Source organism: Hippocampus guttulatus, chromosome 1 (genome assembly GCF_054856545.1).
Source record: "Hippocampus guttulatus isolate MCC_2025c chromosome 1, RoL_Hgut_1.0, whole genome shotgun sequence".
Taxonomy (NCBI): Eukaryota; Metazoa; Chordata; class Actinopteri; order Syngnathiformes; family Syngnathidae; genus Hippocampus; species Hippocampus guttulatus.
This window is the reverse complement of record NC_141261.1, coordinates 36,162,569-36,176,667: the sequence shown is the minus strand read 5'-3', so window position 1 is coordinate 36,176,667 and position 14,099 is coordinate 36,162,569.

Genomic DNA, 14,099 nt, shown 5'->3' with positions numbered 1-14,099 from the left:
AACAATGGATGAAAATAATCGGATCTTTCTGTTTGATGTGGATTTTGTTTTTCCACATGCTAGAATGGGAACGTGCGAAATAACGTTTGATCTTCACACCCAGGTGCACGAGTCTGCTTGAAAGAGGAAGAAGTTCACAGACACAACTTCAGAGAATTCTCCTATATGGACCCCACATTTTTAACCTCCAGGTTGTGACCTTTAATCTTGACTGGCATTTTGAAAGTGGATGCGTGTGCCCCACACAAATATACCCCTTTATCATTCAAAGTGTGTCAGCACTATCAGCATTGAATAAATAAAGCTCCCCTTATCTCACGGCACAAAACTGAATAAGCCCTCCCACTGGATCTTGATAAAGGAAGCTGTCACCGCATCTATTTTGGTTTGCATTTGCCTCATACAGAGACAAAATCCTGTTTTTTTTCTCAACAATCCATCCTCTTGCTTTCAGTCCCTTACGAGTCCTTCCCTCCATGTGTGTGAGACCCATATTTTGTGTCCAGCCACAGCATCATCCTGTATACGCGACCTTCCTCCTGTCACACTTTCCTGCTATGGCATTTTGCACAGATGGGCCAGTTAGGAAGAAGGAAAATAAGATTTTGAACAATCATCTCTTGTTAAACCCTTCTTGTAAATATAGAACTTGTATTACTGTATACTGATTTCGTGATGAAACCGATGAGGGATGCCAACTAGCCACCCATTTTATGAACCGCTTAACCTCTTCATCATTGAGATGCTGAAATGCGAAGAAAAAAAGAATAATATCGAATAACTCACAAGGAAAAAGAAATGTACGGAAAATTTACTGATGAAAATCAGGCAATGCTTTGATGTTGGGCCAATGGAATTATTCAAAACACACACACACACACAGTAATGAAACCTGGCCTGGACAGAAAGGATGATTCCCTCAACATAATATCAGATTGCGCATTTTAGCAGGCAATTATTGCAATTCGCCACTTAATCTCTTTTTAAGACTTGTGCATCTGTCAACGGCTATTTTCCAAAGTTGGGAGTAAGTGACACAGGTGCCGGAATCGAACTCTGCACCTCTGCATTGGCAGGTGGACGCACTAACTAGTCGACCACCGGTCTAACAAATTTGCACTTGGGCCAACTGGATATCAAGGGGGGAGCTGGAGCCCATCCCAGCTGACCTCGGGCAGTAGGCGGGGGACACCTTGAATCGGTTGCCAGCCAATCGCAGGGCACACAGAGACAAACAACTATCCACGCTCACACTCACACCTAGAAACAATTTAGAGTGTTCAATCAGCCTGCCATGCATGTTTTTGGAATGTGGGAGGAAACCGGAGTACCCGGAGAAAACCCACCCAGGCCCGGGGAGAACATGCAAACTCCACACACTGCACTGTGAAGTCGATGTGCTAACCCCTGAACTCCCGGGCCGCCCCATGCTGATCTATGATATTTTATTATTTATTTTTTTTGCAGGAAAACCAGTGTAAATCAAATCTCAGCAAAAAGTGAGAACGAGCCCAAAGTTGGAGGCAGGGGCTCAGATGTGACGCACTCACGGTTTGTTGTCTGCTGCTTCCCTTAAACTATTTGTCAAGCAATCACAACGCTCCTACGAAGCATAAACACGTCATGCTTGTGTCAGACGCTGAACTCAGACGAGTCACTCGCCTGTGCCAGCCATGTGGACACGCAAGTGCCGTGTGCGCGGCCATTGCGCTTGTGGCTTTGTTGATATTATTGACATTGACCTTTAATATATGCACTGGTATTTGCCTGTATTTGTTGAATAGTAGGCTATACATTTGTTTTTGTTCATAAATGGCTGTGTGTATTAATAAAACATATTGTTCGGTTGTGACAAAGCCAAATAATGTTACAGGATTCCAAAGATGGAGGCTCAGACAAAGTGTGACTCCAAAAAGATTAAAGAAAATTGCACCGACAAAGTATGAACTGAAATCGCTGACCACAAAGTGCCAGAAAAAACAACGCACGAAACCAAAAGCGCTTGCAAAGGCAAGCTTGAAAAGAACACCGCGAATACTCACACAAAATAGTTAAAAGTCCAAGAACACAAAAAACAAAGAGCAATACTAGGATAACAAGAAACAAGAGTCTATGAACAAAAGAGAGCAACTATGAAAATAGCAAGCGGTCGGAAAAAAACAAAACTGAAATGAATCGGCCATCGGGGATTTTCACGAAATTCGCCACCACCAGAGGCATCACCCCAGTATTAATGAGCTGTGCACCAGTACCAGGTGTCATTGGACTGATACTGGCATACGAGAAAAAAAACAATGCTACGCAATTGTAAAAAGTCACAGACTCCCGCATTGTTTCCCTACATTTATGAATGCGACGGATGCTACCTTCCCCTCCTTCCTCCTTTCCCCTCCTCTGCTTGTTGTGCGTCAAGCAGAGCTGGCAGGTGGGCTCCATCTTCGACGTAAGGCTGATATATCACTCTAAAAGGTCATTGCAATGACATGTTGGGCATCGGGGACCCGATAGCACATAAAAATGAAGCGAACTTGTTGATCATGACACGTAGAAACAGAAAAAGATGAAAACTGGAACAGTCTTGATGGAGAAATCAAAGCCACTAAAAACTTGGTGCAATTCAAAAAGTTTCATGAACATCACTTTCTGCATACATATGCAACGGAAGAAATGAAAAAAAAATCTCAAGGTAAGAACCAATGCTCTTGCTCAACACAGTAGCGTGAAGCAACTTACTTTCCACTTTTCGTCTTAATATTCATATTATTATTTGTACAACCATAAACAAAATAAGCATGATGCTACCTGCCTGACAGTTTTATTTTGTTTTAATGTTATTTCTATGACCATAAACGAACAAGCATGGAGCAATCTGCTTCTCGGTTGGAGTTAGTTTATTATTAATATTAAGTGTACGACCATGAATGAAAAAAGTGGCAACTTGCATCTGAGTTAAATTGTGTTTCATTTTAATGTTATATGTAGAACCACGAATGAAAGATGCATGTAGCAACCTGCTTTTCATGTAGAGATGTAAAGATTGATTATGTTATTATTCCCCTAAACTACTGTTGATGTATATGCTCCACAGCATTGCCCTTAATTTAGTGAATGATGGGTAGGCAAACTCCACTCCTTTTGAATACCCTTATTTTTAAAAGGGGCTGTTCTGTTCTAAATACGACGCTGAAAAAAAATACCAAAACAAAAACAAAGATGAGGTGGAAATCCTTTCTATTTGTAACTTGAGAAAAATAGTGCTGCTGGTTCGTCCCAGCCTCACCAAACATCACTAAGTGGACTGCAGATGAGGCCAAATCGATACAGTTTCTGTTTGAATTTGTTTACACAGAACAATTATGTTCCATTATTAGCCATGCTGCAAGACATTAATCCTGTTCTGACAATGATCCTTTCGCTTAGCCAAACAATGCATTTGCTGTCAAATGCTAAAATTGATACCAATCTTCATTTTTCTGTCTGCTCTGACTGTCACAACAGGTCATTTGAGCTTGAGATAGAAAGATGTTGATTAACGACATTCATCTTGTTTCTTGTATATGTCTATTCTTAAGAAAATAAGGTTTGTATTTACCTCTACTACTTTCAACATTCACCACTGCATGACAGCTCTGCTGATGCTAGTAAAGGTGAATAAAAACCGTATTGTCTTAAGAAAAGGAAAAATGATCATAAAAAGATATAATATATCTCCTTGAATATTCTGGTTGAGGCTAAATCGTACATTAAAGTAAGTGTTAACGTAAAGCATTGGAATTGTCCCTGCAAATGGCTGTTCATCACTTATTTCATACACAGCTCAGTGTTTTAACTGGCAAACACAGTTGTTCATTTTTTATGGAAATACTGTATTGGCCCGAATATAAGACGGCCCTGATTATAAGACGACCCCCTCTTTTTCAAGACTCAAAACGACTTTTTGAACACCAAAGTAATTTTTATACAGAAAATAATTACAGTACATCTGAAACAAATGATTATAACAAAATATTTGAGAGAAAAAGCATATTATTTTGCCTCATTCAAATCTTAATATCTGAACATTTAAATATGTAAACTAAAGTGCAATCACATTATGTTTAGTTCTTTGGCTATATGCACGGCCTTGAGCTGAATGACAGCTCTGCTGAAGGGCTTCCCGTACTTTCGTTTCTCGTCCACGTACGCGCACACCCTCCTGTCAAGATCTTGGAAGCGGCCGCTCAGAGGACCACGGAAAGCTTTTCTCTGACTGTGAGCATTTTTAGGTGATCTTTTTGAGCTCTCCATCTCCGTACATTACACTCTATGACACCATTTTTCACAACCGCTTTGCAATTGTTTGAAGATTCTGCCTCATTTATCACCATCATCTTGAAGTTTACATCATAACTTCTCCTCAGCTGCCGGTTAACCTAGCTGATCTTCGACCCACTTTTCTCCAGATTGTCGCTACGTTTCTCCATTTTCTGTTATCTCTTCTATTATTTTCTTCTCTTTTCTTTCTTACCGCTATTTTTTCTTTTTCTTCTTTGTGCTACCGCGATTTTTATTTTTATTCTTCGTGGCAGGGGTTCACTTTGGCCTGGGGAGTCAAGTTCAGCATTCGCTTCAATGATATCTGGCGTTATCTAGCGTCGCGAATGGGTATAACGTCTGGACCCCGAGTATAAGACGACCCCCACTTTTTCAGTCTTATTTCAATGCAAAAAACACCGTCTTATATTCGGGCCCATACGGTATTAGAGCAACTGCCCAAATGTAGCAAGCACACTCTTTTCTCTTTTCTTCAAGATGCTCGAAATATTTTGGGACAACAGCAGAATCCCTCTTCAAATCAAAGTTGGACTTTCTGAAGTTTGTACACATACATGGGGCCATCCATGCTCGCACTGTCACTGCGCCCACCTACACAGCATGGGGTGCAGAACACTGAGCACACAATGCACTTTGAGGTCTGGTAACATGACGCAAAAACAGCTTTGATATGCCTTTGCTAAAGTGTTCAAAGTGTTCAGAATTGTTCAAATAATTTTAGAAGGATAAAGATATTGGTACATTCATTAACATCTCAAGTAATAGTTTTCATAAGTGCAGCAGTGAGCCTTTGGCAGTGTGTGTAGGCGTGTGTGTGGGATGAAGAAGATATAGCAAGGCATTGTTCCCAGATTTTATTTATGGTTTCAAAATTTGTGTGGTCTGCAAATCGGTACTGGGCTGTGGACACTGTGCTTAAGGACCACTGCAGGGGGGAGGGTTGTGCCCTAATAGAGCTTTATGCCTAGCAATGCCCCTGTTCAGTACGAACCGCCTCAGTCACTGCGTTGATTGACTGCTTAAGGGATTTTAAAATGTGACTAAATGGAGAATATGAACTACATTCACATTGATGAAAAAAAAAAAGCTTGGAAATTTAAGATGTATTACATTTGGTTAGGTTGATGCAAATAGCGGCTCTCTGCGAATAAAAAATACCAATTCATAACTTTAATGAGATTCATTTGGTCTCTTCATAAAGTCTCTATTTGACAGACTGGCCCCACCCGCTTTAAAAACAAAAGAAAACAGACAAAAGAAAACCAGTGTTCATTCCGGCAGGGCAATGTTGCCCCCTGCAGCTAAAACAAATAAATGCATTTTAGGGAATGATCAATGATCATCACTGCCCATTGAAGCCACCACTTTTCCCTTTCGTAAATCTTACACATTTAAAGTCAAACGTATAATATAATAACATAGACATTCAACCGAAATTATTTTGTTTTTAGTTTCAGTTTACATAAATACCATTACAGTATTTGTTCAGTTCGTCTGGACACTACAGTAAATATACTGTAGATACCTTATTTAGTTATTCTACTTGTGTAAAACATTCGCAGGATTGTCTCAATAGGCTACAAAAATAGAAAACGTAAAGATTACTGTACTTCGGAAGAACGTTTTTTTAAACATGTTCAATTTAAATATCTGACCACTAGATGGAGACATAAACTCATCATTGATATTAGGGGCCTTGATGCGCAACACTACACGACGTTTGTACAGTTTATGAACGAAGAAATTAGACTCAAAGCTCAAGCAACCGCGTGTGTGGGTGCATGTGTGTGTGTGTGTGTGTGTGTGTGTGTGTGTGGTGTGTGTGTGTGTGTGTGCGCGCGCGCTTGTGTAAGAGAGAGAGAGATTCTAAACATAATTCACTGACTTTTCTACAGCTAGCTAATGTGTGATTATTTGCGGTACACTTGTGCTAAATATAATAAATTTAATATCCACTACTCTTTCCTGTACAAAATCACACACACACTCAGTGAGCTTCCACCCACACTCTCCTCCATAAATACATTTCCACTGGAAATCATGCATCATATAAATCACCATGGTTACTGTAATATAATAATCACAGCTCTTGGAGGGGGGCACTGAGTGAAGATGCTAGAGTGGCCACTTAGAAATCGATGGTGACGGTGAACGTGTGCAATGTGCAATTCATTTTCAAGCAGATGGAAAACCTGAAAAAGGAGAGTAACCAGGCATGCGAGGAACACGGATCGCTACCCGGTGTTTCCCAACCTATTGTGCCATGACACATATCTGACGTTCGAAAAATCTCATTGCACTTCATCAAACAAAAATGTCTAAAAAAATCAATCTTGTGAAATAATTTGGTTTAATGTACTTGCAAATGTACTGTTTAGAGTGAAACCTGCCCCTGTTTCGTTGCTCACAAAGCTTGGTTGTATAAATGGCAATGGACACTGTGCCATGTGGTGCTTCGGGCGACTGTAGACAAACTACGTTTTCAGACTAATTAAGTGAAGTTTGATCATTTATCACGGCACCCCTGATAAATCTCATGGCGCACATTAATGTGCTGTGGTACAGTGTTTGGGATCACTGCACTATACTGTACTATTAAACTAATGTGTTTATATTTCAAAGCCTGGAAAGGGCAGGAGGGGAAAAAAGAACTATACAATTAAGTTTTGCAGTTAAAACAAAACCAAAAAAAAAGTTAATTACTGTTGTTGAGATGCAATCAAATAAATCCCCAGCAACACAACCATCATTACAATTTTCTTTAAAACTTTAAATAAAATGACAACTAACTTGCAGTACTGTATGTTTTTCTTCTCACACTCCTCACTGAACAATGCCTCATGTTTTGTTTTGTTTTTCTCCTTTTGGAGTAAATGTCAAAAGACATCAAGAGTAATGCCTTCATGCTTTTGACTGGGGTCTGATGAGATTTGTTGAGGTCTCATGTGATGTCTAGCGCGGCAGTGGTTCGAACCATTAAGTTTTTGTGCATCAATCAGAAATCACATTCAGTACGATCATTGGGATTTCCCTCTGTGGGCAGTATTACATCAAATACCTTTTGCTGACAGGGAACGTATAGTAGGGTCTGATTTAGTGACGTGTCATTCAAGGTTGAAGCTTGGAAAAATTCTGTCGAGATCTGCAAGTGCAAGTGCAGTGTCATCATCATAATTCTGAAAGAGCCAGGCAGCACTTTGGTCAGACTTGGGGCCTGAGAAGAACTCACTATATTGTCCTTCCAACTTGCGGCAGCACCAAGCGGCCTTGCGGCGGAGGCATCAATATTTCAAGCTGACGGGTGGCCGAGCGACAGCTTATTATTGTTTCTGTACTGACAGAAATGTATGAGAGCACTGTGTGTATAATCACAGCCTCACCGATCAAATGCAATATTCCCATTCCTCAAAGCACCAACAGCTTGGCAACATATGAAATTCTTAATTACTACCACCAACCTGATGTCTTTATGAGTGTTTGCATGCATGTGAGAGTGACAAAGTTGACTTCTCCCTGATCCTGAGTGCATTATTGAACATGAGAGAGAAGTATCAATACTTTGAGCTAAGTGACTGCCAAGTTGAGACCACAGGGAAGTTTTCGATGGTGATGACGGCCAGTTCAGACATCAAGGAGTCTAGGCTGAGCCGTTGGCCTTGCATCAGCATGAAGCTCATGCATAATACACATTCCTATACTGTATTTGGAAGCACTTTGCACTGTGGTGGAAGAGCTTATGAAGGCACATTGATTTTTTTTTTCTGTCAAGCAATTTCAGGGAAGAAGTCAACTGAAGTTCAGTCACAAAACAAAATGGGATATTTATAGCCAAGATTCCCAGCTGAGAGCAATCATCACTGTTTGGTTCTTATTGCAATTGAACACCCCTCAGCAACCTTGATGTGCCAGAAGCCACGTATGACGTTGTCATGGTGATAATGCATGCTTTGCCTTTACTGTCTGAGGATCAAAGAATGACGGAAAGTAATCACAATTTTGTTTACAAATGATGAAAGCCAATGATGATCTTACATTCCCGAAATTATTTCAGCTAATACGCGTGGCAAAGAATCCAGCCATATGTAATCTTACAAGTGCTGATGACATGTTTGAAAGAGTCCTATTTTTAAAAATCAGCAGGCCAAGTGAGGAAGGTCCCTGGGTGTGGTAAAACAAGTAAAGCTGCCACAGTTGATTTATGATGAAGTGGAGTCTGCCTCAAAATTGCTGTGAGGTGTTCTGAATACACTGGCCCTGCCACAGCGTGCTTGCATTTTCAATACGGAACTTCTTTGCGTTATACAGTCTGCACATCAAAGGCACAGTCGGCAAACTGCTCAGGTGATCGCCTGACAATCCATCAAATTGACTGTAAGAATAAGCACACCATTTCTCTCTCTCTCTCTCTCTCACACACATACACACACACACACAGTCGATTGAGCTTTGAGTCTGCGGTAAGCTCTTTCCATTAAACATTTGCTGCAATAAGCATTTGGGTTAAAAGCTTTCATAATCAGGTATACGCTCTAAATTGGTGACGTCCACGATCAATATTATCCTTGATGGAAAAGCTTTGCCCACCATATGAGTGTGCAGCTGTAACTCAGGGCCACTCTGAGTCAAAGTATGGGCTCTTTTTGTGTGAGTATGTTAATATATATCTGCTTGCGTGAGTGTCTGTTTCTTGCCTGCTGGGGCAAACAATGTCGAATTGGGATCACAAACTAATTGTGGTGAATAATTTCTTGCTCGTTGACCACAAGGTCGAATCAGCACAATGCTCCAGTCACAGATGTGGAGCGAATCCATGGTAAAATGAACCATTTTATGTTCACATCTGGTTTAAGTCATTCTCTTGTTCGTGCTACTGACAACAAAATGAAAGTGCTCTATTTCTTGTTTCCAATATCGGACATGTAACCACTTGTTTGGGGATGTTTCCTTTGTAATTATTGTAGGTGCCAATTTGATATTGGTTGGATTTTGAGTGTATTATTGATATGTTCAATTGGCATATTTCATAACTTAGTAGAAATAATTGTCATTATTATGTTATGCATGTTATAATATTTCTTTGACGGAACTATTTGTTGTGACGTCACGTGACTGGCAAATGAGGACAGTGTGGAGAAGGAGTGAGCAAGACAGAGACAGATGAGGCCAGCTCAAGCCAAGAAGCGATACAGTTTTTTGACCAGACAAACAAACAAACGAATTAGACAAACTAAAGAGAACCCTTTTTTGTATACCTTATTTTTGAATAAACAGAAAATACAAAGAAGCCATTGTCTTGTTGTTTGCGTTCAAGACTCGTCGTTACGCTGGCCTCAAAGGTGCACCGGAATAGCACCGACAATTATATTTTCCTCCTTAAACAGACAGTAATGCCAAATAACAGACCCTACGTGCAGTTAATCAAAATATCCATCCATCCATCTATTGTCTGAACCGCTTTATCCTCACGAGGGTTGCAGTGTGCTGAAGCCTATCCCAGCTGTCAACAGCCAATCGCAGGGCACACATCGGCGAACAACCAGCAGCACTCACACTCACACCTAGGGACAATTTAGTGTTCCATTAGCCTGTCATGCATTTTTTTGGAATGTGGGAGGAAACCGGAGTACCCGAAGAAAACCCACACAGGCGCAGGGAGAATATGCAAACTCCACACAGGAAGGCCAGAGCCTGGAATCGAACCTTGCATCTCTGCACAGGGAGAGGGACATGCTAACCAGTCATTGATCAAAATAGTGTTGTTAAATATGCCATCTGAAATCGGAGTTGGAAGGGAAAAGTCAAAAGGGATGACACAAATGTTTGCTTCTGTATATCAACTTGGCAACTGGCTTTTGCTCTACGTTGAAGTAAATAAGGAAAATGTCTACAAGCTGTGCACAAGAAAAGTACAGTGCCTCAAGCCTCATGGTTTGCTTCTGTGGTTGTTTACAAGTGTGTGGGTGTATACAAAAAAATTGAGAAGTATGCCAGGAATAGTGCCCCCGCCCCAACAAATTCTTTCCCTGTATTAAGATCAATACAGTTGGCCTTGGGAAGGGAGCTCAATCTCCAGTATGTGTGCCATTACCCATAATTCTTCCTTGTTTTTCTATACATTGGTTTGGTTTGTATGAATCATACTTAATGTTTCTCCACATCTACATTTCAAAAATCACTGAGAAATTAAACCTGAATTCTTGTTTGTCAAATCCGCCCCAACAATGTCAAGCAGTAATGTCTTCATGGTGTCCATCTCCTGATGTCTGTCCAGACAACCTGTGATGTTCCCTTCGAACGGCATTCCGCTTTGACCCCGACAGAGCAGCATGCATTCGCACTGTGCATTGTTCATGCACTCGTTGGAAAGCGCACAGCAAGGATAGCAGTCAGTGCATCTAAATTTGTGTCTGTGTTCATTCCAGAAATATTTTAACACACTTCAAACTGTCACGTGCTATTTGCTAAAGGGAAAGGTGTTACAAGTCAAATATATAAACTTTGTAATTTAGTGTCACAGTATGTTGCAGTCATACCGATACGTCCACATTGGATACAAGACAACTACAATTATTAATCAACACCATAATCATCATCAACATTACATCCAGCCATCCATCCATTATCTGAACTGATTAATCCTCTCGAGGGTCGCGAGCGTGCTGGGGCCGACCCCAGCTCACTTCAGGCAGTAGGAGGAGGTACACCCTGAACTGGTTACCAGACAATCGCAGGGCACACAGAGACAAACAACAGCCACAATCACACCTAAGGACACTTTACACTGATCACTTAACCTACCCTTCAGGTTTTTGGAAAGTAAGAGGAAACTGGAGTACTTAGAGAAAACGCGGGAACGGGGAGAACATGGAAACAACACACAGGAAGGCCGGGACCTGGAATCGAAGCCATGACCTCTGCACTGTAAGGCAGATGTGTTTACCAGTTGACCATGTATAATATAGATATCAAATTATCTAAATATTCCAAACATCTGCTTGGTAGTTATACACCATTGCAGACTAGAACCGCTTTTAACAGCAAACATGTTGTTAAATTAAGACACCTCTGAAAATTATGAGATAATTATTGTGAGATGAAAATGTGATTGTGTCATGTGCTGCGTGGATTTAGTTGTGACCAATGATTTTAATAATAAATAATTGGTTGAATTATTATAGTTATTATCATCATCCAAAGGGAATGACGTAAATGTGCCTTATTGGGCGTTAAAGCTGAATACATTCATTGAGTTTAGTGTTCCCGTCATACTATTTGACAGACAGACAGTGACTTGTTCTGTCAGAAATCAGTGGCCACATCTTTTCCGTCAGAGATTCAATGTTGTTTCCTAGGCAACAGGCACCCCCTCCCCCTTTACCCTTGATTCTGCAAGGACTGATCCATGCTTACAGTAGGGTGTTATTATTTCTCTTACTGGTTCAAAGTTTCTTTATTGCCCCCCTAATGAACTAAGAATGTAAAATAAGTGCACTGTTGCTCAGTAATAATCACAATGTATCGTAATATGTGCTTATTTACTGATTATTAATGTGTTAGTACTGTTTTGACGCGTGGAGCAACCCCCTTGCGAAACGCATTTACTCGCGTCCATGAACTGTCAAAATCGCTTGTTGCTTCCTCCTGAGCCTTAAAAGTAGTGAGCGAGCTAGCGATCTTGGCGCCAGCCACCCTAGTAAAGCATACTTGGAACGCTTCCAGAAAGTTACCTGTTGCACAGCAGCGGGAGGTGTGAGGATGGTCACGTTTGCTTGATCATTGTCGTTAGTTGGGTCGCGGCTCCCGCACCTCCGACCGCCAGAGTCGCGCCGCCACGCGCAGCTGGATGTGACAGTTTCGCCATCAGGTAGGGGGAAAGCAAGTTAGCTTAGCCGTTAGCTGCTTTTGCCATCGCTCCAAATATCTTCGTTAGTGCAACGTCTACCGGGCGTTGATAAAAGGGAACGGAACAAGTGAAAGCAGACATGTGGGCAGTGGACCTTCTGCACTCTCATTCACTTTGGTTTCGACAGCATATAAAGCCATCATCCATATCTAGCAGGTGCTTTGGTGCATTAAGTTGACAGTGATCAACATGTTGTTGGCTATTCTGACGTACGACTGCAGATGCAACGCCTCACGGAATATGCTCATTAGTGCATGTTATCTTGTCTAATTGTTACTCACAATAAAATGAAGGCGCTCTGGTGTAGGCACGCAGAACACGGATACGTCCACGCCTTGATCGTGTGAATAACTTTTACTTTTCATCCTCTTGAAAATGGCATGACTGTACTTCGTACTTGTGAAAGATGAGGCACAGTGAAACAAGCACCAGTTCTAGTTGGAATTGACCAGAAGATTGTTGATGTTCCTCTCACCAACACTGACAGTAAACTGCAAAGCACCCTGCCGTTTTTGGGAAAGTAGGATTGTTTACCAAAAGTGGAAACTAATACAGTAAACAGCCCATGCCGGAATTAAATTGACTTCAGATTCCATCCATCCATCCATCCATTTTCCGAACCGCTTGATCCCCACTAGGGTCGCGGGGGGTGCTGGAGCCTATCCCAGCCGTCTTCGGGCAGTAGGCGGGGACACTCTGAATCAGTTGCCAGCCAATCGCAGGGCACACAGAGACGAACAACCATTCACGCCCACACTCACACCTAGGAACAATTTAGAGCGTCCAATCAGCCTGCCATGCATGTTTTTGGAATGTGGGAGGAAACCGGAGCACCCGGAGAAAACCCACGCAGGCCCGGGGAGAACATGCAAACTCCACACAGGGAGGCCGGAGCTGGAATTGAACCCGTGCTAATCACTGGACTACCGGGCCGCCTGACTTCAGATTGAAATACAATAAACTAGTCAGTGTGGGTTGAGTGTGTGACAGAATAGGTTTCAAGCGGAAGGAAACACAACTGCTTGATATTCGATTACAGCTAATAATAGAAAAAGGCAGCTGCCTTTTCATTGATCTGCATTTAGCGGCCTATTTGGAGCTTGGTTTCCTTTGTCATGATTAGCCAACCAATTGTTTGTTTCTATACATTTTGACGGCCATTCTCACGCATGTTCATCTGGTGGTATTAGCCATTGTTTTCAGAATTGCCTTTTTTTCCATTTTGGTAAAAAGCTGCTTCAGTTCCCAGAATTTCTAAATGAAATTACTTTCGAGTGAGCCAGGCCAGCTGGGATCACAGAGGACCGTGATGATAAGAGGGGAGGGGTTGCCATAAGGGAAGGAAGTGGCTCAGCATGTTTGTCCACAAGGCTTTTGTTTTGTGTGGTTTGTTTTCCTGCTGGAAAAATCTATTTAGGAGGTAGGCGGCCTGTAGTTAGTTATCTGGGGGAAATTGGACATGAGCTGAAATTCTTCTATGCCATTATTTAGGCATCAGATGAAGCAATACTGTCTACTAAGATTACAAACTTTTACGATGCTCCCAAATAGCAGCCGCCAGATTACAGGTTCACTCACTATCAATGATCGTCCACGCTGTTGGCCAAAGGTGTAAAATTGATGGAGATAGTCATGTTTGGAAGAAGGTTTTGAGCTTTATAGCTCTGCTGATTAACATTTGGAAGAGCACTGCAAGCACAAAGTCAGGTATGAAGTCATGGAATTGGAAATAATAGTAGAAAAGCCAAGGAAGAAATCTTTCACTCTGATAATTTCGGAAGAGACAGCAGCTGCATGAAACCAGTGTTTTATTTGATTTAATTCACCCTGAGTACGTGGCCATTGGATGGATTGTATCTGCCCATGCTTCATGAAAATTTGC